The sequence below is a fragment of the Ambystoma mexicanum genome, chromosome 9, assembly GCF_040938575.1.
Source record: "Ambystoma mexicanum isolate Mex_15411 chromosome 9, UKY_AmexF1_1, whole genome shotgun sequence".
Lineage (NCBI taxonomy): Eukaryota > Metazoa > Chordata > Amphibia > Caudata > Ambystomatidae > Ambystoma > Ambystoma mexicanum.
The window spans coordinates 1209624023-1209647893 of record NC_090931.1 but is presented as its reverse complement, the minus strand read 5'-3'; positions in this window follow the sequence as shown (position 1 = coordinate 1209647893).

The following is a 23871-nucleotide window of genomic DNA, read 5'->3' as shown; positions in this document are numbered from 1 at the left end:
GCAAGATTCTAAAATGCAATAACAACTCACACTAGCTTTAGGTGCCCAGGGTTAAGTCGTTGGTTATAATACCATATCAAATAAAAAGCTCGTTGCCACCTAATGAGAAACCATAAAGCACTCCTGACACATTCTCCTGTTAAGGCATACATTTCACTCTTTTAATATGTAAAGAGTTTAAACACAATCATCCTGACCAATTGTCTATTTAGCTACAATGTTGTCACACAAATTCATATCAGGGTGTACATAAATTTCAGCAAACAATATAACCCTCATTAGGGCTTTGATACAAAAAAAAATGTCAATGATTTAAATCGATCCAAATTAACAGAAACATGAATATTTAAATATCAAGACTATGCCAGATAGATACTCTTGGCCTCATCACGAGTTGGGTGACCACCCAGCAGTATTAGATATCGCCCGGGCTAATAGCATTACCGCCACTCGGTCCGGCGCTGTTAGTGCCGGCTTAAGGGTTGGGTGGTAATGGCTATTCCCCAACCCCCATTGGCCCCATTGGACCAAATGGGCCATATTTGGCAAAAATTAGCGCACGCTAATTGCACCCGAAAATGGGCGTTAAATTGGCGCATTTACCCCCATCTTAAATACTGCCAGACTCGTGATTGGGCAGTCCCTTAAATGTGGCGGTAATAGCATTACCACAGCTTTTAAGGCCTACCACCCAACTCGTGATGAGGCCCTCTGTCCTATACCCTGATCTTGTCCCTCCTAACCTTACTCAAAGTATTTTGGATCAAAGATCCTTCTTCAGAGGTACCAGAGCCTTCCATCTTGTAACTGTCTCAATTTCTTCGCTACTCCAATTTACAATGAGCACTTGCTTCCTTTTTTTAGTTGATTATTTTTTAAAGGCAGCAGAGGCTGCGACTCGTAGTTGCAAGAGGTATTTCCATCTACTGATATCATTAAGGCAGCATATTTTAAACACTATGGGGAACTGGCAAGGATTTGAGCCACTACCACAGGACCTGGCCCAAGCCATGGTTTACAACCTCTCCCAGCTTCACAAGGAAGTGGGGTTTGAACTGTCACTTGAGTCATAATGGCTGCATTAGTAAGGCAAGATGTAGAATGCCCAGCAACAAGCATGTGATTATAGCCACCCACAATGACAGCACTGTCATTACAGAGTCAGACAGAAATGTACTTGGGCATCGCAAATGCCACCATGCAAGCACAATCGATTCGCCCAGTGTTGCACAAGCTGCTTTAGCAACTTTGCTAAAGTATTCCTGTGTGTACGGTCTTTTAGACTGGTGTCCGGATACATTGTAATTCAGCTTTATTTGCTTTATTTTTGGTTTACATGCATCCAAGCATAGTGTATGCATCCCATTTTGCTGTTTTTGTTTTTTCCCTAAATGCGTGCCGCCTTGTGGCCTAAACATTGCCATAGAGAAGAGAAAGGGTGCTGAGAAGCAGTACTTCTCCTTCATCACGGCCTTCTCCTTCATCACGGCCTTCTCCTTCAGCACAGCCTTCTCCTTCAGCACAGCCTTCTCCTTGATCACAGCCTTCTCCTTCATCACGGCCTTCTCCTTCATCACGGCCTTCTCCTTCAGCACAGCCTGCTCCTTCAGCACAGCCTTCTCCTTGATCACAGCCTTCTCCTTCATCACGGCCTGCTCCTTGATCACAGCCTGCTCCTTCATCACGGCCTGCTCCTTGATCACAGCCTTCTCCTTCATCACGGCCTGCTCCTTGATCACAGCCTGCTCCTTCAGCGCAGTCATTTATCACTATATTTGTCCTTCATCACAGATCTACTCCATCACATTTCTTCCCCTTTGATACAACCCAGATCCTTCATTACAGTCCTTCTCCTTCATCACAGTCTGTCTCCATCATTACTTTCCTCGGACTCTGCTTCTTTACATTCCTTTTCTTTATTCACAGTCCTTCACTTCTGTCACATTCCATCATGATCCTTCTCCTTCATCACGTCCCTTCTCATGCAGCACAGTCCTCCTCTTTCACAGCCCTTTATCATACTTCTACTCCTACATCACAACACTTCTACTTCATTACAGTCCTTCTCTTTTGTCACAGTATTCCATCATATTCCTTCTCCTTTATTACAGTCTGTCTCCATTATTAATTTCCTCTCACTCTGCTTCTTCATCATAATCTGTCTCCTTCCTCACAGCCCTGCGCATGCAGCACAGTCCTTCTCCTCTATCACAGACCTTTTTCATAGTTCTACGCCTACATCACAGTTCTTCTACTTTATTAGGGTCCTTGTCTTAGGTCACACTAGTCCATCTCCTTCATCACAGTCTGTCGCCATCATTACTTTCCGGTCACTCTCCTTCTTCATCACATTCCTTCTCTTTCATCACAGTACTTCACTTCTGTCACATTCCAATAAATTCCATCTGTTTCATCATAGTTATTTTCCTTTGTCACAGTTCTTCATCAGAAACCTTCTTCTATAGCCTTAGGGGTCATTATCATGGGATAATGAATCACCCACAAGCGCTGAGGAAGGGTAATTATCCTACTGAAAATGAGCCCTCCTGAGGTCTATTAGCACATAGTGGTGACAATACATATTTTGGAGTTTTTGGTGGTGACGTCAAAATCGTGAGTTTAATAGTAGTTACATTAAATAGCAAACTGTTAGTAAATTACATTTGTGTTTACATTTGTTTTTATTTTGTAATATTGAAATAACAAGGTTGTCTTCAAAGTTAAGCATTTCAATTGCACACTTGGTTGAGCTGGAACAGGTTTAACATGAGCGTGATTTAGGTGTAATGTAAAATGAAACAGTTTCTCTAAAAGAAAGTGAAAGCATGTGTCCTTGTTTTAGCTGTCTCTTTGTTGCAATAGGTTGGATGTTGTGGAAGCGTCATTACCCTAAGTGATAATGGACCTCATTACACGGTACGCGGTAGGGCATTACCGGCACCGGTAAGGGCACTGGTGCCGGTAATCCCCTCCCGCCCTACTACGAGGTCCCTCAGCGGGTCCCGTCCTTAACGTGTGGTCAGACCAATGACACCTAACACAATGGGCCTCATTACACGGTAGGAGGTAACCATGGTGCAATTAGCGCTATGGCTATCCCCTACCGCCTTCTGGGTCCGGGTAGGCGGTATGGGGACTTACCGAGTCATTCAGACCCTTGAGGACCCAGTAAATCCCCATGCCAATTGCCATTCCCCATTCCCATTCGAGCCCCCATTGGGCTCAATGGGAATGGGGAAAGAGCTAATAACAGCAGCGCTATTAGCGGTACCGTTATTTGCTCTGAAGTCCCTCAGCGGGTCCCTTCCTTAACGTGTGGTCTAACCACACGTTAAAGACGGGACCCGCTGAGGGACCTCGTAGTAGGCCGGTAGGGGATTACCGGCACCGGTGCCCTTGCCGGTGCCGGTAATCCTCTACCGCCTACCGTGTAATGAGGCCCATAGTGGTAACATCAGTACATGTTTTGGAGGTGAAGTAAACAACGTTAGTTTAATAGTAACTAAATGAAATAGTAAACTCTTCGTAAATTAAATTTGGTGTTTCATTGAAATAAAGATCTTCCCAGAGAGAGAGAGTATTGTGGAAACTAATCATGCTATGATTTTGTATTGTTTTTTTTCTGTCTATGTTTAAAGTCAACATTTTGAGAATACAGTCAATACCAGTAGCTATTGACTGCACTCCAAACATTCGGCTTGGCTGGGAGGAAGTCAGTAACGATCTCCATATGCTTATTCACCATAGTGATCTTTTTCGGAACTTTAAAAATAACACAAAACCACACAAGGACACCTGCTTGCAAGGGAGCTAGGTGGATTACACCAAACAACACCAGCAGGCTGTGTTTCCTTGCCCACATTCCATCTCTTTCCTATCTTCACTTCCCGTGTCAATAGTTTTGGCGTAGACGCAGTACTTACAGTGCCACCTAATAGCCGAAACCAACAATAGTTGCCAGATAGCCAACACGTCCGCTTGCATGTTCTTTGAACTGGGCACATTATTTAAGGGACCAACGGCAATTCATGCCTACACATATAAAATGCAATGAACAACTACAAAAACCCAGACTATTGGCTTTGCCAATGCTTGCTACTTTTTTCCTTCAGGTAAGCTCTAAACATTGCTACACGCCTGTCTCCCAACTACATACACACGGCAGTGCTAGAAGAAGGAAAGGCACAGGACAGTTAACAGAAACAGAATAAAACACAATATGCCGAGCTTGCTGGGAGGAGAGAGCATACACTAGTTAGGGAGAAAGACAAAAAAAGAATGGGGCTCAGAAAGGGTCTTTTTTGTACCCTGAATAAGAGAGTTGGAGATATAGTTTAAAAACAGAGGAAGGACTAGCAACGCAGAGCTCGTAAGGTATCCAAGGGGAGATAAGGCATTGCATTATATGCAGCTCTAGTGTCCAAGTTGTTTCTTCGCATTCTGGACGAGGTATTCCCTGAATCTAGCAGGGAAAGGGCAAACCTGCAGGAGCCGGAACGCAGCGACTACAAAGAGAACTAGATGCCACTGAGAGGTAGCACCTTGCTTGCGAGCACCCTTGGCACCGCATTCTGGTTTACTCATTTACCCTAACTGAATGACGGGGAACTATGGCGTGGGGGGACAAAGGGGGGGGGGCGGGGTGGGTCATATGCCACCTACATGTGAAATGTTTTATTTCACACATTTCACTCACACATTGCATCATGTGCCAATAGGTTATTGTGTTGAGCTAGAGGAAAACCATTCAGAAACATGCATTGTTTAATGGTCGCACATCCAGCACACGGGCTACCGTGCTTTACACGGGTATGTGTGGCACCCTCCTTCCCGCATTTCTGACGCCTTTCCTCCCTGCCAGTCTGTGCCTCCTCTCTGGCGCCCCTCCAGCAATCACTTGCACAAACAGCTAATTGGTGTTAATGGCCCGTGTTTGTGTTGGGCTCTCTACCTGGTGTTTATGCTGTCACAATTCCAAGGTTAACTATTGTTCCCAGCTCTTTGACGACAAATGCCAAACAGCACTTATCTACCTGGGTAAACCTTCTGAGTAAACCTTCGGGTGGGGTTGGGGGGGGGCATTTACACTGGGAGTTCTGCTAATCTCCAGGGTGCCCTATTCACCGACCTCTTCCCCCACCCCCCTAAAAGGAAAGGGATTTGTTTTAAAAGCAGGCTTTGGTTGCTATAGAAAACTGTTTGTGTGTGTGTTCTGGTGAAGGCTTGTGCTGCAGTCTGGCGAGTTAAAGCCCCATGTCACGTGTGTGCGTTTAGCCAGCCTTGATTTTTTAATCATTAGCATTTTCCATGCCAGTACATGTAGGCCCATGCCTTTAAGGGGGAAAAGAAAACTACAACCTATTTATTTATTTATTTTTATTTAAATTTATATAGCGCGCAAGTAACCCATGGGCATTTAGGCGCTGTTACTTGCAAGAGCTACCTACAACCAAGCACGTGAGATGGTCCCTATGGCATAGGGCCACTTGGCATCTATGGTATACTTAGCCATACCCTTATTTTATTGGATTTAAAATAATGCAACTGCTGCCATTTCCAAGGCCTCTGGGCGCTTTATCTGAAATATAATGATGGATCTCAAGTATGGTAGCTTGGTCTTTGCCTGCTGATCCTTAGTTCTGAAATTCCGGCGCATGGAGTTTATAGTTCAGGGTAGCTGCCCTGTGGTCCCATGTCAAGATGATGCAAGCCCCCGGGGGCACAGTCACATTTCCAGAGAACGCAGAGCTTGGTAAAAGTGTCACACCTGACAGGCGTACACCATATTGCTTGTGCTTCTGTTAATGTACATCTGTAACATATCTGCACATCGCTTGCACTCGACTGTATGCAGTCTCTAAGTGATAGGCCCCCGCCGCCCAGTCTAGCCTCCCGTTAACACCCCCGACCCTAAAGCCGTCTTCACTTTTGCTTGTGCCTATTTTTCTCGGTCAGAACTGCCTTCTGGGTGGTGCATGCAGCGCAGTCAAACATGATGGATATTCCTAAACTCTACGGCATCGTTCAACAAGAGAGAGGCAATGTCCAGCTCCTTCCTGTGAAGGAGCAGCAAGCGCGCTTTCTACATGACGTCACCAGGGCCGGACCTAGGATTTGCGGAACCCTGGGCGGCAAAGGATCTGCGGGCCTCCCTAATTTGCATAAATAGTGACATCAATGCCACAGAATGAGTCTTTAGTACACAAAGGTATCATGGGAAGTTCAATTAAAAACATGTTGCCATGCATAAGGTAGTAAAATGCACTGTGGCGTCCAGTATATGAATTGTCAATATTACCATTTTCCTATGTGGCACTATCAGGAGTGGGCCATTTTGTTAATTAGCAGACAGCTGAATCCCTTCTACAGACTTGCAATGTTGGCACATAAGGCATAGTGTGATAAAAGGCACGGGAGCACGCACTTTGGTTAAATGGTGATGGCCGGATTGGAGAGCAGTCTGCAATTCAGAAACTTGAACACATCTCTTCCCAGATGTAAACATTAGAAGTTCTGTTTGCAAAAGGTCTTTTGAAACTTTGGTTTAAAAACACTATCTGTGGAAGGCAGTGCAAAAATATGGGGATTGTGTTTTGCTAACTGAAACTAACGTATGTTTTTTCAGTAGTTTCACAAGTGTTTTTATTTTTATTGTGTGTACATTTGGGCATATTGTTCAAATTAGCAATATGCTTTCATGTCAGATAAGGATTGTTTTGACTATCAAATATCTAGGAAATAATAACTATGTTTATCAAGTACTGATCACTACAGGCAGGGAATCCTAAAGCAGAAAGTTGCAAAGGCAACTGAGCAGGTTGGGAAACTATTGCTGAGATGCTATACATGTAGACTTTCCTGTAAATCACGTATTCTTTCCTATTCCTGCCAAGTGCTCTAAAATGGGGTGTTTTGACATGGAGAGGAGAACGTCTCTCGCACTTAACTCGGTGTAGGAACTTCTGGCCCATAGCGAAAATCAAAAGCTGGCACCCAAGAATATACGCACAGTGAGTGAACATATCTTAAAATGAAAGATACACATTTAGTTCACTTGACCTTTCCCCTTAGAAAAAAGTGCACCAGACAGAAGAGCATTGGCCTTTCAAAAAAATTAACCAACAACAGAAAAATAACCTTAGAGAGGAAATGGTTCATTAAATATGCTGGCCAAGAATAAAAGGTACTCACCTTTTTAACCCAGCAATATGTAGTGAAATATCCCTATGAAAACAAAATCCCAGTACAAGCATGTACTTTGATGATCATTTTATGCGTCTTGTGGGTAAGTGTCTGCACTGGAAACATGATAACCTGGGTGACATCCTGGTAGCCAAAAGCTTGAGCAAGTTTGCTGATCTCAAAAACACCCAATGGGGTTGCATCCGCCCTCTGAAAAAAGGTATGCTGTCCACCCACATGCATCCTGCAAAGCAGCACATGGTCCCAATCAGGGAAAAATAACTGCACCAGTCTCCAGAATTGGAACCTCTCTTGCCACATCCTGGACAAATATTCAGGTATCGCTTGCCCTCTCATCATTCCCCCTCCTCAACCCCACCTCTGGCTTTCAACAATACTCTGCTTTATAAAGATAACTTCAAAAGTACACATACCATAGTAAGATACCCATTCAAATATATAAATCATTACAGCAATACGTTAAGCAAAAAGTGTACAATTGTGGCATTAGTCCCCCCATCTTGACTGGGAGGCTGAAAATACAAGAATGCAATTCAGCAAAATGCAAAGAAATGGCCTTTGGTTTTTGAAAATGTATTTTCAAAAAGTATAACAAGGTGTACTGTGTGAAACGGTTACCTGTTTGTGTTTATGTGTGTCAAATTCAGGGTTCATGCATCATGTGATGAATATATCACATTCTACCAAAAATAAATCTTTTTGGTGCGTTAAATATGAACATCTGTTAAAACTGTTTTGTTTGATATATTGTAATTGACCTGGAGTAGAGCCTAGATTTAGGCAGCTAATGGTGCTTAGTGTGCGCTTTCAGAATGCAAATGAGCATTTGCATTTCTTATCACAAAAACTTTATAAACATCTCCTCAAAAACAGTTTCTTAAATGCAGCATCATTTGTAAATCGCCCCCACTTTAATGCGCTGCTTGAAGAAAGAAAGTGATAAGCAGTCATTAAAGGGGCTGCAGCATCGGAGGGGCTGCTGGGAATGGTGGTCTCTCTCTAGAGAGCCAGGGGAGGTTGGGCGGTGACATGGTGGCCTCACGCGAGCTTCGTACATGGAAGCTGCACAGCAGTTGATGCAGACACTGGTGCCTTGCGAGGCCCCTCTGACAGCTTCTGACAGTGGGGCCCTGGGCCACCACACAGACTGCCCATGCCTCGGGCAGGCTCTGGACGTGACCTTTGACATCCTGAGTTAGAATCAGCAATAGCGGCATGGAGGCTAATCCGAAAACCCTCCTGCACAGCAGCAGTGGTATTCAAACGTTTATATGCAGAGCCCCCTTGAGTAAAAACATTGTTGTTGAACCCACTTGAGTAAAAATAGTGTTGCGAGGCCCTCACAGATGTCATATCTGCTTTTATTTTCTATTGAAAGCAGTCACCATTCTCCTTGATACAACGTTCATTCATCGACAGTTCTTTTTTTGATGTTTTTTTTTGCCGATTTTTTTTTCTCTCAAAAAACCTAATGGACAATATATGGGGGGAGGGGTTAAGGATTTGTAAGGCGTGGTGGGGGTAGAGGATAGAGTAAAACTAACAGGGAAAGAAGGGTTTGGGAAACACTCCTCAAAATACAAAATACCATTTTCAATGAGTTTTTCAGAGAAAACAAATTAGCAAAAAACCTATCCAAAAAACAACTGTCAATGAATGAATACAGAACCATATTCCCTTTTTGAAGAGCATCATGCCCCCCTGAAAATCATTTGGGCCCTCCTAAAGGTGCCAGCACCACAGTTTGAAGACCACCGAGACAGGAACTCACTGATAAAATCCCATTTATTTGCAACTTAACGTAAGCTCGATCAGAACATCTGGGTTGTAATGGCCATGCATTTGTTAACTACACAGCATTTAATAAATTATCCAGTGATACCAAGGAGCAACGAACACCACATTGTGCTTTAGAACAGAGATATGTTGTTAAGAACTGTTAGTATTTTCGCTCATTAATATTGCTATACTTATTTTAATAACCAATAAATTGTGACTAGTTGATCATAACATACCATCATGTATGTGTGTAACTCTCTCCTATGGAAGTGACGTTAAAACATTAAACTATAATTTTATCATGTAGCAGTGTGAAGACACATATGCCTGTCATAAAAACTGCTGAGCGCAGTGTCACAGCACACTCCACTGACCTTTCCATTTCATCTGATTGAAGCCGTGGAAGATGCAGTCCTCCCAGAAGTGACTTCTTTATCTGACATTTGATGGCTCCCACCACTTTGGTCTGCAAATGGAGGATTTAATTAAAAGGTCTACTTAGGGCATTAACGTTATTCTGCTAATCAGGGCTGCCAAGGTGTCAGTGTCCCACCAAACTCCACCAACTGCACTGGAATCTATGCTTCTAGATTGCTCTCCCCTTCTAGATAGGGTTGCGGATCCCACATCAATTATTCTGAACTCAACCTCATCCATCCCTGCCTACCATCAGAAGCTTAAATGACTATGACACTCTGATAAATGCAACTTTCCATTGAGTAGGAGGAGGGAATTGGGGTTTGTGACAGACTCATCAACATCAAAGAAAAATGTCAGGGTTGGCTCTTGTCTTCGACTCAAGTCTGCACTCATTTTCCTTTCAATAATTCTCTGATTGTGTCTATCTCTTCATCCTCCCTTTCCAAGGCTTATGTTTTTCAGACACAAAACATTTGTACTGGGAGCTACCGCGTACACCAGCCCCTTGCGCTCTCTGGTTGGGGAAGCCTCAGGGCCGCGGATCTCAACTGCTCCCAGAGATTCTGCTACAGTAACTGCCATGACTAGATCTGGGTCAGGGAGGTCATCACCTAGCAGACACTCAACTGGAATGGAGGCCATGACTACAATTAGGTGCAGGGAGGGTGTGCCCCTCTGACTAAGCCCTACCATTTCTACGGGACAGTAACTCAGACAGTCAAACCCTCTTACCTGCGAGTTTAGTCTGGTGGCATACTGCCCTACCGTCACCAGTTTCTGGAGAGCTGTCACACTAGCAGCAGTGCCATGAAAGGTGGGAAACATTTCCCTGTTTCTAGAGACACAGTCCAGAAACATATGCGTTTTGGTTGAAACCGGGTTCCCCTCAAAGGACCGGGTACCATTCGCACTCAGAGTGAGGAAACTTTTGGCCACTCCCAGGCCTACTGGGTCTTCATCTGTAAAGATGCCCACACTGACTGTGGCCTCGTCCTTGAGGGAACCATCAGTCACAATAGCCTGCTTGGGTTTCCCCTTGCAGACAGGATTTCCCTCCCCTTGTATCAAATCTCCACACTGAAACAACCCCTAATTGTTGAGTGTGTGGGTGCCTCAGTGCTAGAGGTGCACAAACTCTGCTGTCTGGTGGGAGTTGACCTGCCATGGGTCTGATATTTTCCTTTGAATTTTTCTCAACCTTTATTGGAAAAGGGTCAGAACCCTTGCCATTTCACTTCATGCATTTACCATGATCAGTTGCCACTGATTTGGATGTATGTGCATTAGCCTTTCTGTGTATTTGAGTATTCATTGATCTGCCTGCAACCTTCTCAAGCTCCACAGGCTAGGTGTTACTCATGTTCCCTAAACATTGGTGTAACTTCATTTCAAACTTTTCAGGGATATTCTGACACATGTCCATATTATATATGCCCTGAGTTGTGTCAACTTTGCTCCCTTGGCCCATCCACACAGAGTGTCTAAGGACTGATGTATAATTGCCTCCAATGATTTACTCCGCACCTCAGATGGTTGGACTATGTCCTTGGGGATGTGGTGCCTAGGATGTCCTTGGGTGCCACTGCCTGAGATACTGCCTTCCCCACTGGAAGTTTTCTGAGTTTCCCACTCAAATGAATTTGCCCCAGCACCTAATAATGCTCTGAGAGATTCCTCAGCAATTTGGTCTCTCTAACCTTACTGCCATGGTGGCGACCCAACCTCTCACAGAGCTTGTGCAGACAGCCTGTTTCCAGGCCCTGTGCTATGTTCGTGGAGAGCCACATCACAGTAATTAAATAATACCATGGCAGTGAATCTAACATAAACTGCACACTTTTATTTTGATTGTCCAAGTTGTGTGCACAGTCTGTCTCAAATCTCACCTCTCCCAACAATGTGACAAATTGAATTCTGCCCTGCAAGAGTATAAGGATTAGTAGGGGCTAAAATGGCCATTCAACACTCACACTGCTACAAACCAAAAGCCAACACAATCATAAAGGTAAAACAGGCACAGTTAAGAGATAAACCTCCTTTGCCTTTTGTAGCAATGTGGGCTGAGGTAAGGCTCGCCTCTCAAGAGGGGTAAGAATGTGATGCAGTAGCGACACACAGCAAAGCATAACCGTCCAAAATAAAGGGAATGTCAAATCATCAAACGGTCCCACTACGCCTTGTGACACTCGGACGGTGCACATGCAGAACAAGAAGTGCGAGCGAGGGGGCAGGGAGAAAGTGCCAATCTGTGCAAAAACAAAGTGCTAAGGTGGGAAGGGAAAAGGGTGAAGAGGCGAAATGCAAGTGCTAAGGGGAGGCCAGATATGTTTCTTGGATGCAAACGTGGAATTGGTGACCTAACTAGTCTCTAAACTCAGAAATGGATCAAGGTGGCAGTTGATAGTCAATAGTACCTTTATGCAGTTCTTGGCAGTTCACAGCACCCAGCCAGACTTCTGGATGCTGCGTGAGCGATTTGAAGATTGGGAGATTTCAAAAGGCGGCACTGGAGGGTCCTGGTGGGTCACATGTATTGAATGTTTCTTGAAAACACAGATCCAAGCAGTTCAATTGTGAAAACATCAGGAAACCAGCTGTCTTGGCTGGCAAGGTACTGTGAGTGCCAATCCAGGGGATCAAGGACAAGATGGGTCCTTTTGAACACAATGAGGTTCTGGGTGTTGCTGTGATTGGCAGAGAGGTTGGCGCCTGTTCCAGCAGTTGTTCACCCCCACTGATCCCTGGGGATGTTTAGGGAGACATAGCTTCCCTCTGCCTTGGACTCAGTCTTCATCTCACTGGCAGAGGACTTTGGAAGTTAAACTCTCGCCAACAGAGATCCAATGAAAACTTATTGAAAGGTTGGAGTTCAAAAGATGATTCCAAGATGATTCAAAGAAATGGTGAGATACCCTTTCTTGTAAAGGCAAAAGCCCATAGGTGACTGGACTAAAGCTAGCCTGCCTTAGTGGCCCAACCTCTGTTCTTGAAAGAAGTGGACCTTTTCCTTCTGACATCACACCCAAAGTGCGCTGCTCTAGAGGAAATGGAGGGGACAGGAAGGAGAGAGCGAGGCATAGAGAATCAAGATGGAGGAAGTCTTCCTGCACTGTACAGAGCCCTCCCGTCTACTATAATTCTGCCCCCTTCCCTTCTCACTAGGAACAAAGGACGTTAGCCATGCAGCACCATGGTGTGAGGCTACTCCTTTTGAATGGGTGTGCTCCTTTGATTCCTGTCCCAAGATAGCTTCCTGTTATATGGCTGTCTCTGGCGAAGGGTGTTACCTTCCCTCAAAAAGAGATCAAAGAAGAGGCATGGCCATTTAGGTTGCTGTCCTGTCATTTGGCAGGCTCAGACTGTCTGGACAAAATACACATCACCTTCCACAGCTGAGCTGACTCACAGGAGCTGACACATGTGTGATATCAAATTGGATGTGGAAAATGTGAATACCATCCACCAAAAACCTAACTTAAGTATGGCTTATTTTTAAAGATTATTCTGCAACCAGGAGGCAGACATATAATTAGAGGGTTTTGAACAGAGGTGCATATCTTAAATGCAGCCCCTGTGCTGCAGAGACTTGGTTATCGCTGCAGCTTTCAAATGGGCACCTTTGACCCCTGAATCTGTTCTGTGCCACTGGTAGCGCAGGCGCTGCAAATCAGGACACTGTACAGCAGGACACATGTACATACTATGTTTTTTGCATTGAGTTTACGATGGGGGAATCTGATTAGCAGATTTCACTTTCAGAGACGGAATTGCCTGAATATTAATTTCATAAAAATCGAGGGATCCTACACCCTTGCCAAATGGCAATCCGTCATACCGAGATTTATGACTCTCTTTCCCAACATGGAATATGATAGACAACTGATAGCTAAATCTACTTTTGGATTTTAGGACACACTTCAGTCATTTTGTATTTTCTCAGATCTTATTTGTTTATGCCTCTGTTTCTTTCTTTCATCATCTTTCAGTTCCTTTTTCTACCATTTGTTTGGTAGAGATCAGATCTGTTTTTTGGGCCTGTTGGGGCCGGGCTAGTTTATTTTCTGATGCCACATGTTCATGTCACGTGGTGATGTCATCTCGTTTTTTTCAGGCAAGGGCACTTCTTTTGGAGAAAACAATGTCCTGCCAAATATGAGTTTTAAACGTATGGCTTTCTTTGCCCTTCAGAGGGTTGCCAACTTTGCCTTCTGCCTTTTAGCAACTATTATCCCAAGTATGGTGAGTCCTGTGAAGTTCTCCTAATGTTGATTCAATGCATAACCTTTTCAACAAATGTACTTTCCTTCCACCTTTTCTCTTACTTTCCCAGAGAGATTTTTTTGAGTGGGGGCATCTTCATTAGGCTCATTCCCTATGAACCACACAGGAACAAATTACTATAAATATTATTTTTCTCTACGTTTTTTCACTGAACATTTTATGATTTCATGCCGCAGCCATTATTTAGCAAGTATGTACTGTTTGAGAAAGCACAGGTGCTACTTGATTAGGGCATTTTTCTCATTACTGTTTACCTACTTTTCAATCATTTTAGATAAATTGTGCTATTTTTTGGGCATTCAGAGTCCAGTGATGTCTCCTAGCGGTCCTCTTTAAACCCATCAGAGAACAATGAGTCACTACCACAATAATCTGTATTGTTACTGTGTGTGTGTGTCGTGGGCAGGATGACACAGTTCTGTTGAAGCTTTTGAATCATGTAACTTGTTCGCAACAGCGCCCTGATGCCTCAGGGTTTAGGCGCTTTACAAATGTAAAAATAAATAAATAAATAACGTTTGTTAAATGTACCTGTGTAATGAGTTACTTTAGGGGGTCACTCCTACATATGTGTATGATGTTTTCAGGGGTTTCTCTGATGAATGTTCATGTTGCTCTGTTATGCATTGGACATTGTTGCCTTTCTCTAATTCATCTAAGATACGGATGCTGATAGATTAAAGAATTTGCCAGCCATCATTGGACCATTTTGTAAATGGAATTTTGTGTTAAGATAGTAATTCTATGTTGACATGACCGCAGCTTGTCAACACTTGGGCGTGCCTAGTACTGAGGAGGTTCCTCCTAAGTTCTTTTGGGGATTTTAAATACATCTTGGTCATCGTTAACTATGCCACAATATATCCAATGGCCTTCCAAACCTGAACCTATACGACATGAAACATCTTGAAGGTTTTAATATCGTATTTCACCAGAATAAGAGGTCCCCGGGAGATTCTGACCAATACAACGACCCTATTAGTTTCAAAGCTCATCCAGGAGTTGAACAATCTGTTGGGAATATAAAGTGTGAGAACAATAATCTTTCACTTGCAATCTGATGGCCTTAAGAGATTTTAAAAGTGTTTTAATCATTTAGTGAGGAAGGTAGTCGTTGATAAAGACAGATGCAACTAGGGCATCTTACTACACTGTGTCTACAGGCTTCTCAACATTTAAAGTTGTGCATCGTTGGAACTTGCGAGATGTATTTAATATGACCCAACAGGAATAGGTAGACCAAGAAAACCCTACTACCAATCTGTCAAATTGTGTGTTGAACACTCAGACACACAATGAGGTTGTATAGCAAAACCGTAAGAAGGCACAAACAAGGAGAATATCTGTTTCCAATAAAATCCTGGTATTAATGCTCAATCATGAAAACAAGCTTTTAGCCCAATGGCATGTTCATAAGGCAGATAGACAGAAGGAACATCATACAAACTGGCTAAAGATGTAGGGAGAAACAAAAGAAAATACACAGCCACATATGTTCCTTTAAAACCAGACAAGCAATCAAGAAGAGCTGTGGAGACTTCAGATGGTAGCAAGACCAAAGATCCGCGAGATTCTCAAAAAAAGATGAGGGAAAGTCCTGATCATGTCATCAGTCTATAACAATTGATCAAATGACCCTAGGAAAATCAATGCAACAGTGGAATTATTACTTATCAAAAGCACATTGTGCTTTCCATGGTGTTTCTATTTGTAATGATAATGGTGTCCCTTACCTTGATGTCCAATATCTCGTCACGCCTGAAGATGCTCATGCTTTCATTTTGATGAAGTTGCTGATGTGTGGGAATCGTTTTCTCGAGGTTTGTCCACTGATTAGTGTGACAGAGGGACACCCAATGGAATGATAGCTCAAAAGTGGTAGTAGGAGAACATCAAAGAGTTGGAAGATATTGGGCCTCATTACGAGTTTGGAGGTAGGCATGGAGCTATTAGCTCCATAGCTGCCTCCAAACCGGGCTCCTTTTCCGGGTTCCTGCAATGGGGACTTACCGGATCATTCCGACATAGGAAGACCCGGTAAGTCCTCCTTGCAGGAACCATTCCCCATTCCCATTTGAGCCCCCATAGGGCTCAATGGGGATGGAGGTAACAACGGTCACATTATGAGTGTCCCGTTGTTACCTCCTTCTTCCCCTCGCGGGACCCGGAAAGGACGCCTGGTTTTACCAGGCATCCAATCCGGGTCCCGCGATGGGAACCTTGTAATCGGCCCTGACGGAATGAAGAGGGCCGGTCCCGTAACGGCCCCCTTCATTCCGTGAGCGCTTGCCTCGTAATGAGGCCCATAGTCATTTAGGAACTGGAGCACGCTCTTCACTCTCCAATCGACCTTTATTTATTTATTGGATATTTGTATGGCGCCTACACAACAAACAGTGTTTCAAGGCACTGCAAGACAAAAAAGGGGGGGCAAGGGAAACAGATAAAAGAAAGTTTCTACTACACCATGTGACATTCGGATTGTACAAGTGCTGCAGAACAAGAAGTGCGAGGGAGGGGGCAGGGGGAAACTGTTGGTCTGCGGAAAAACGAAGTGCTAAGGTGGGAAGGGAAAAGGGTGAAGAGAGGAAATTCATGTGCTAAGTGGAGGCCAGAGGGCAAGTGCCAGGGATGCAGGTACATGCACGGAAGGGGGGGTGTACTGGGCGGGGGACCTGGAACCATGTAGTACTCAGAGGGAACGAGGCAGCCCATCACTGAGGTAGAAGAAGGTGTTATCAGGGGAGGTGGAGAGTGAAGGAGAAGGAGAAAAGGAGGGTCTTGTGGAGCTTCCGGAACTTAAACAGATCCGGGTCAAGCCTGAGAGGGACAGGGAGGCCATTCCAGAGGGAGGCTTCTGTGGAGGAGAGACATCTATCCCACACTCTTTGCTTAGAGACACGTCTGATTCACAGTGAGCTGGAGCTAGAAGACCGAAGAGCTCTAGCAGGGAGGTATTATGGGAGTGAGAGTTGGATGTAGCGGGGTCCCAGGCCCTGGAAAGCCTTGTGGATGAGGCAGAGGGTATGAATTAGATCCTAGCAGCAACTGGGAGCCAGTGGAGAGATGTTAGGGCTGGAGAGATGCGATCCCTGGGCTTGAGGCCAAGAATGGGATTTGTGTTAGTGTTTTTGGAAGGAACTGGTATGGCGATTGTGATTTTACAGTGGTATATTATCTTCGGGTTGTTTGCTTTAGGCGGGTTGTTGCTATGGTGATAGTTGGAAGTGTATTATTTGATATGGTGGATGGCTTAGCATATAGCTTTCTCTCACATCCGTGTATAGTTTTCTTTGCAGCATTCGGTTTGTGGCGGTATGGAATCTTCAGTGAATTAATGATGGAGTGCACAGCGTGGTGGCCACATGTTGTGCGTTCTTGGGTTTGTTTGGCATTGTCCTCTTTGGATCTTTGATTAATCTGAGGAGGGAGAAGTGTTGTATCCTGTGTTGACGAATGCAATGGAACGCACGTCACTATGTTCAGGTTGGAATGTATTTGTGTGAATGCAGTGACATGCATGTGTTCTGAACTTGTCAGTTGGTGAATGCCTGCCGGGTGGGAGAAGCCGGTGTCTTTTCTCCTATCTACTAACTTCTACAGGGACACAAGAAAGACTTGTGAAAGCACTTACCTGAGTCAGGGCCCTCTTTATTACACAGTCCCAGTCTGATGGGGACGAGGGGAGGATGAAGGAAGATTGAGGAAGAGGCTGTTACGGTACTCAAGTCTAGAGAGGACCAGAGCTCTGGAGACATGGAGCTTCTGGGGGAAGGTGAGGTAAGGGAGAATATCTCTGACGAGGTACAGCTGATAGTGGGCCTTCTTGGCAAGGTCTATGATGTGTGGAGAGAAGGAGAGAGAGAGAGGAATACAATATGACACCAAGGTTTTTTGCCTCACAAGAGGGTGAAAGTAGGGGTCCCATAGAGGATGGCCAGAGGGTAGGAGGGAGGTGGGAGCTGGGGTGCCAATCAAAAGGACCTCAGTCTTACTGGCATTAAGGCAGAGGTCATTGGCAGCGAACTATGGCTGAATGGCAATCAGACAGTCAGGGATGAGAGAGGAGGAAGTGGAGGAGGAGGAGGGAAGCTTGAAGGAGAGCTGTGTGTCATATGCATAACAGTGGAATTGAGGAAATAAGGAAGAGATCAAGTGGGCCAAGGGGGCAAGGTAGATGTTGAAAAGCCACGGCAAGAGGATAGAGCCTTGAGGGACACCACAGGTGGAGAGTGTGATAAGGGAGAGAAAAGAGCCCAGTTGAACCTGCGATGGTCGTTTGGAGAGGAAGGAGGTCAACCAGTCCAGTGGCAGGCCGTGATGCCAAGGGTGGCATGGAGCTGATTTGTCAGGGTGGAATGCTTAACCCTGCCGAAGGCGAAGGAAAGATCCAGGAGGATTAGAATGGAAGGAGAGTTAGAGTCAAGATTAGCGGGCAAGTCATCCCGGGTGTTCTGCAGAGCAGTTTCCGTGCTTCTGGCAGCTCTGAAGCCAGACTGGTGGTCGCGGAAACAGCCAACAGATATGCTATGCTGGGTAAATTGGGAGTTGGCAAGCTTCTCAAGGAGTTTGCCCAGGAAGGGGTTAATGGAGGTAGGGTGATAGTTAGCAGGGCAGGCAGGGTCAGAAGAGGCCTTTTTAAGAAGGGGCTGCACAAGGGAGTGCTTGAGGGGTAGAGGGAAGGAGCCGGTGGCAAAAGAGTGGTTACAGAAATCAGCCAGGGAAGGCACAAGGGAGACAATGTTGTCCTTGATAGTTCTGGAGGAGCAGGGGAGCTCCTGTTTGGAGGAGACTTTCATAGAGAGGACTAATCTAGATACCTCATCCGGTGCTATGGGAAAGCAGGCAGAGGGAAGGGGAAGGGGAGTCAAGGGTGGCATGGCAGCTGTGGAGGGAGGCAGGAGTGGGGTAGAGGAGAGTGAGAACAGAATGTCCTGAGTTTTGGAAAAGAAGTGGTAGGCCAGAAAGGTACAGAAGGTCAGGGATGGCAGTGGAGATGTGGAGACTGCCGAAGGATTGGCGAGTTCCTTGCTGATTTTAAACAGTACGCCAGAGTTGTTAGTGGCCCCCCGAGATGTGAGCCTGGATGCAAGCCCTCTTTGTCGAGCAAATGGAATGTCTGTATTGCCTTTGGAGCAGACGACAGGCCAGTTTGACAGAGGATGCGTCTGATGCCAGTCACTTCCGCTCAGCCACTCTGCACTCACATTTCAGAGAGGCTAGGTCGGAGTCATACCAGGTGTTGCACTTGGAGGCTTGCTTCATTTGGATCCTCATGACAGCGGCATGGGGCAAGGATATCCAGGGTGTTGGTGATAGGAAGGTGAAGATTTGCAAGGGCAGAGTCAGTGTGGGAGTCTGTGGCAGCAGTGGGAGGAGGAATGAAGGTGGCAGCAAAGGCAGCAACTGACACTCATTTAATCAGTCGGATGACGGAGGAGGAGGCAGGCAGTGCAGGCATAGGTTTAGCAGAGGGACCTAAGAGATCCAGATGAGAAGACAGGAGGAAATGACCAGAAGAGAGATGTAGTGAGAGGGCTGCAGATAGAAATTTCTGACGAGATGAGGGCATCCAAGGTCTATCTGGCAGAATGCGTCAGACCAGAGGTGAGGGAAAGAACGTCCCAGATGTTGCAGAAGAGTCCATTGGCCACCTTGGGATAGTCAAGGTCAATACTCAAGTCCCAGAGTGGGACATATATGGAGGTAGATGCAAGAAGGGAAGAGGAGAGGTCAGACCACTCAGAGAGGAAGAGGGCGACCAGACCAGGCGTCCAGTAGATGGTGGTGAGAGCCAGCAAAAGGGTTGGAGAGACACTGAGCCTGCAGATGAGACATTCAAAGGAGGAGTATGACTGAGTGGGAATGATAGTGGCAGGGATCCAGTTAGGGAAAATCCAGGCCACTCCGCCTCCAGATTGGCTAGCCCTGGCCATAGAGAGGATCTTGTAACCCTCAGGCAGGAGTGTGCCAAAAGCAGTGACAGAGCTGGCAGTGAACCACATCTCAGTGAGGGCAAGAACGTCAAGGACAGAGTCTTTGAGAAGAAGACAGATATCAGAAGCGTGTTTGACGGCAGCACAAGTGTTAAGGGTTGCTAGGTGGACCTGGTTGCCACCTTTGAAGGTCTTTCAAGGGGGGACAGGGATGTGGTATGCCCATAGGAGGTGGGGGTGAAGAAGGGGCAGGGGTGGTGGCCGCCAGAGGGGAGGTGGGAGAATGGAGGAAGTTGATGAGAGATGAAAGACGGCTATCAAGAAGGATGGGCTGAGAGCCATGGGCTATGACAGTGCCATTGCGATAGACATTAATGATGCACCTGTAGGATGAGAAGCCCACCAAGAGTACTTCCCACCTGGTGCCTTCATTCATGGGAGACGAGGAGAAAGGAGAGAGGACAGAGACCCTATGTGGACTCTATAGGTCAGGGGCAGGAGTGACAAAGAGGACATTGGTGACAGTCTGCCTGGAAGAAGTGTTGACGTAGGTCGATGGGCAGGCCCGGCTTGGAGACCAGGAGATCCTTTTTGAATATTTTCCTTCCAGGCTTCGAGAGGGAGGTAGAATAGGTGATAGATTAGCAGTTAGAGTAAATAGATGAGATGGAGAGCACCATGGATGGAGGGAGAGAGCAGAGAAATGGAAAGAAAGAGGGCAGAGAGAACAGAGAACTGCACAAAGCCCGTCAAACTCACCAGGCGGCCTAGCCTCAGGCAGATGCTGATAGACAGGATCCGACAGTGTTTTTTACGGATTCTTTAGGGCTGCAACTGGCCAGTCAGGCCCTCCTTCCAACGGGGCAAATGCACTGATGCAAGCAAAAAATTAAGGAACATGTATATATATAATGTATATATCTCTGACCTGCCTAAAATAGGATCACATATTATATGATTTGGGTAGCGTGCACAGATAATTTACAAGGGGCGTGGCTGGAGTATGACACAGAATGTAGGAGAAGAAATCCGGGACACAAGGATTTAGTATAGGACACCAAAGGAATTAATATGGGGATGGACCATATTACCTTAAGGTCTGCCAGATCAAATGCCTGTCAGGGTTTTTGGACTTCCTGACAAGGCTTGTAAAAAAAGTGCATACTTGGCACTTTATAAGTAGATTTCTGCCAGATGCTCTACTTGTGCAAGTATTGGCACATCTGCTCCTTTCACAGAATACCACCCCACTAAAAGGAGCAAAAAAATCAAAAGATAAAGACCAAAAGGAGCTAGTAGTTAGTATTTACATTATTAAGTTATCCAGCAAGAACGGTGTCACAGTATGATTTAAGAATGGTTTTGGCTCTGTGAAATAGGAATGAAACAAGGAGTTGCACTTAAGAAGCAAACAACTCTTATAGCCAAATGGTTGTAAGAAAAGAATTCAAGAAGCCTGCTTATTCCCGTATGTATATGTATCAAATGCTGTGTCTCGACCCTAAGGACAGTAGTATAAGAACATATTTGAAGGGTAAGTCTACAAATATAGTCCCTTTTGAATTTTTAGTTTGTGAGAGTTACTGAAGAAAATCACGTGGTGCAGATATGTCAGTAAAGAAAAAGGAGGGAGGCAGACATGTGATGTCATCAATGACATTTGTAATGTCATCTTTGATGTCATGGGTGTTAGTCGTAGCAGTGCACGGTGGTGGTGCGAGTTATGGTTGATTAGCTTACCATAACTGCCGAATTTCTGTGGGTTTTCGGTTTGACTTGTAACCATAACATGGATAGATTGTTATTAGTGCAAAGTAACTGTATGTCCCTTTAAAAAAGATTTGCACTGAATTTGATCGGTTTTTCTTAGGACAACTGAACCATAACGTCCCTTTAATGTTTTTTCACTGAATTTGACAGGTTTTTAGTAGCGCAACTTAACCATAACATCCCTTTAACAAAGTATTTTAACTGAATTTCATATGTTTTTACTAGGATACCCTTAGTATGTATAGATTGACCATACAACATACTGAAACCCCTTGGCCCCATGCAGATGGGTACAGTGTCCATGGACTACGCGATTGTCCGCGGACCTTGGGTAGCATCCACACTGCCCAAAAGCTCAGGAGGTATCTCACATTGTTGTAGCATACATCAAAGACACTGAACATGTTGAAAGAGCAGCACATAAGTGAATTACAAACACAAATATACTAGGTCTACAAACTGTACACTTGAGAAACCAGCAGTGCAATTCCATAGGATATACAACATAATGGAACACACCAAAAACAAAAATAACCTATGCCTCCAGCAGAATTACCTCAATGCTGCTTTATAAAGAAATTGCAAACCAACTGTCAACAGCACACCTTGCAGAGCACTAACAGCACAACTGAACAACAAACTGGTAAGTGCACTACATTCATTCCTATAGCAACACACTTTGTTCAGTATGCGAAACTAACAAATAATTTCTCTTTTCTTTACACAGAAATGGCTAGCACCCTGGAATGGCTTGAAGAAAATTTTCCTCGGGATGAAATGAGTTAAGACAGTGATACTATTGATACACAGTGCATTTTCCATAGTAAGCCAATTAATACACATTGTTTCACATGTAATCGACACATTTTTCTTTTCATTAACAGTACATACAAAAAAAACTGCAATGCACCAGAAACAATACATCATGCACAACTCCAAGAGCACATGGAACAACAAAGTGACATTGTGCAAACTCATCTAGTGCATTTGGAAGAGAAACATTATCAATGAATGGACACTTTTGCTGATTTGAAAGACTTTGTACAAATACATGTACAAGAGGGCGGAGCGACCTCTGACGGGCCCATGGGATCAGAGCTCACCCTTGAGTACTTTAAGACGAGATAGCTGCACCTTGAGGTGGACCGTGTGCAGGATTCTCTTACTCCAACACCAATCAATAAGGACAACTCAAATGGTTTGGCAAAGGGAAGTCTGTTTAATGACAAGTACAAAAAACAGGGAAACATTAGGAAATCATCAGTGTTGCGATCGCCCGTCTCGCTTCAACTTCCACAATCTTCATTCAAACAGCAATTTTTATAGGCAATATTTGTCATCATTGATGTGTAACACTCGAAAGTTTGTCATGCAAGTCTATTGGTTGGAAAAGGTAACTTAAGTATAGGTACTATAACTATATGGTAACGGGGTGTGAGGATTGGATAACTCTTATCGGGTGGGCTTTGACGCCCATCCCTCTACATCACTCGTGCTAGACGTCACTACAAGTACGACATCTCATTGGTTCTACTAGATATAGGACCCTAGATTATTTGGTCCATTGTGATTGGGTTGGTTACACCCCTAGGCATAAATCTCCACTTTAATTAGCAGCTTGCAGAATGGTTACCCAGATGCGGCATGCCCCAAGATTCACCCTGCCTCCCTTTCATCAATCAGTACTTAAGGGCTATGTGTCAATTAGTTGGCTGAGGACGGCCTCGAAACTGTAGCTTCTTATCAGGAAAAGTTATGGCATCCTCTGGCTTTGGGTGACATCAGACATTGGTACCTCTTCGCGCTTGGCTGGTCACATGTCGGTACACCGTGAAGCTGCTTCATTTTCCATCTATTTGCGTATTTGATTCTCTCTTCGGCCTCGCCACCTGCCTGGGCCTCCTTATCTCGACCTTCACAGGCAGGCTGCTATGCTCTTAAGTTTCGATTCTTCTGAGTTGCCGCTCTCCTCCCTTCCTTGGGTTGACCTCGAATTCCTAGACATGAGCTGCTTCTTGTTTAGTTTCGATTCCGCTCTTTCGTCTGGCTTTGTGCTGGCATATGAATCCTGGCCTGTTTGGCCCCTACCGTCCTGGGCTTAATTCTGCTTCCATGTAAAGTGGACTGCACTTATATAATGTGCTTCTTTGAGGTAGATATATATATATATATGTATATAGTTGGCGCTTGTCGCTCTATTCTTCTACTAAGCATAGCAAGCCGTACTGTTTTCTTAGCTTCTTGTGTTACAAGCCTATGTACAGGCGTTAGCTGGTTGCATACTTTCATCCTGCTTTATGGTTACGTTTCTTTATATTTCAACATTGTTTCTTCTTTCAAGTCCATTACATCATTATTCTTTACATTTCATCCTTGTGTGTCATCTTTCGATTGTCGTTTATGTTCATTCTGTACGTCTGTCCGGGCTCTTGTGTCATCACCATTCGCTTTCCATTAAGGCCCTTTGGGTATCTTCTGGGAC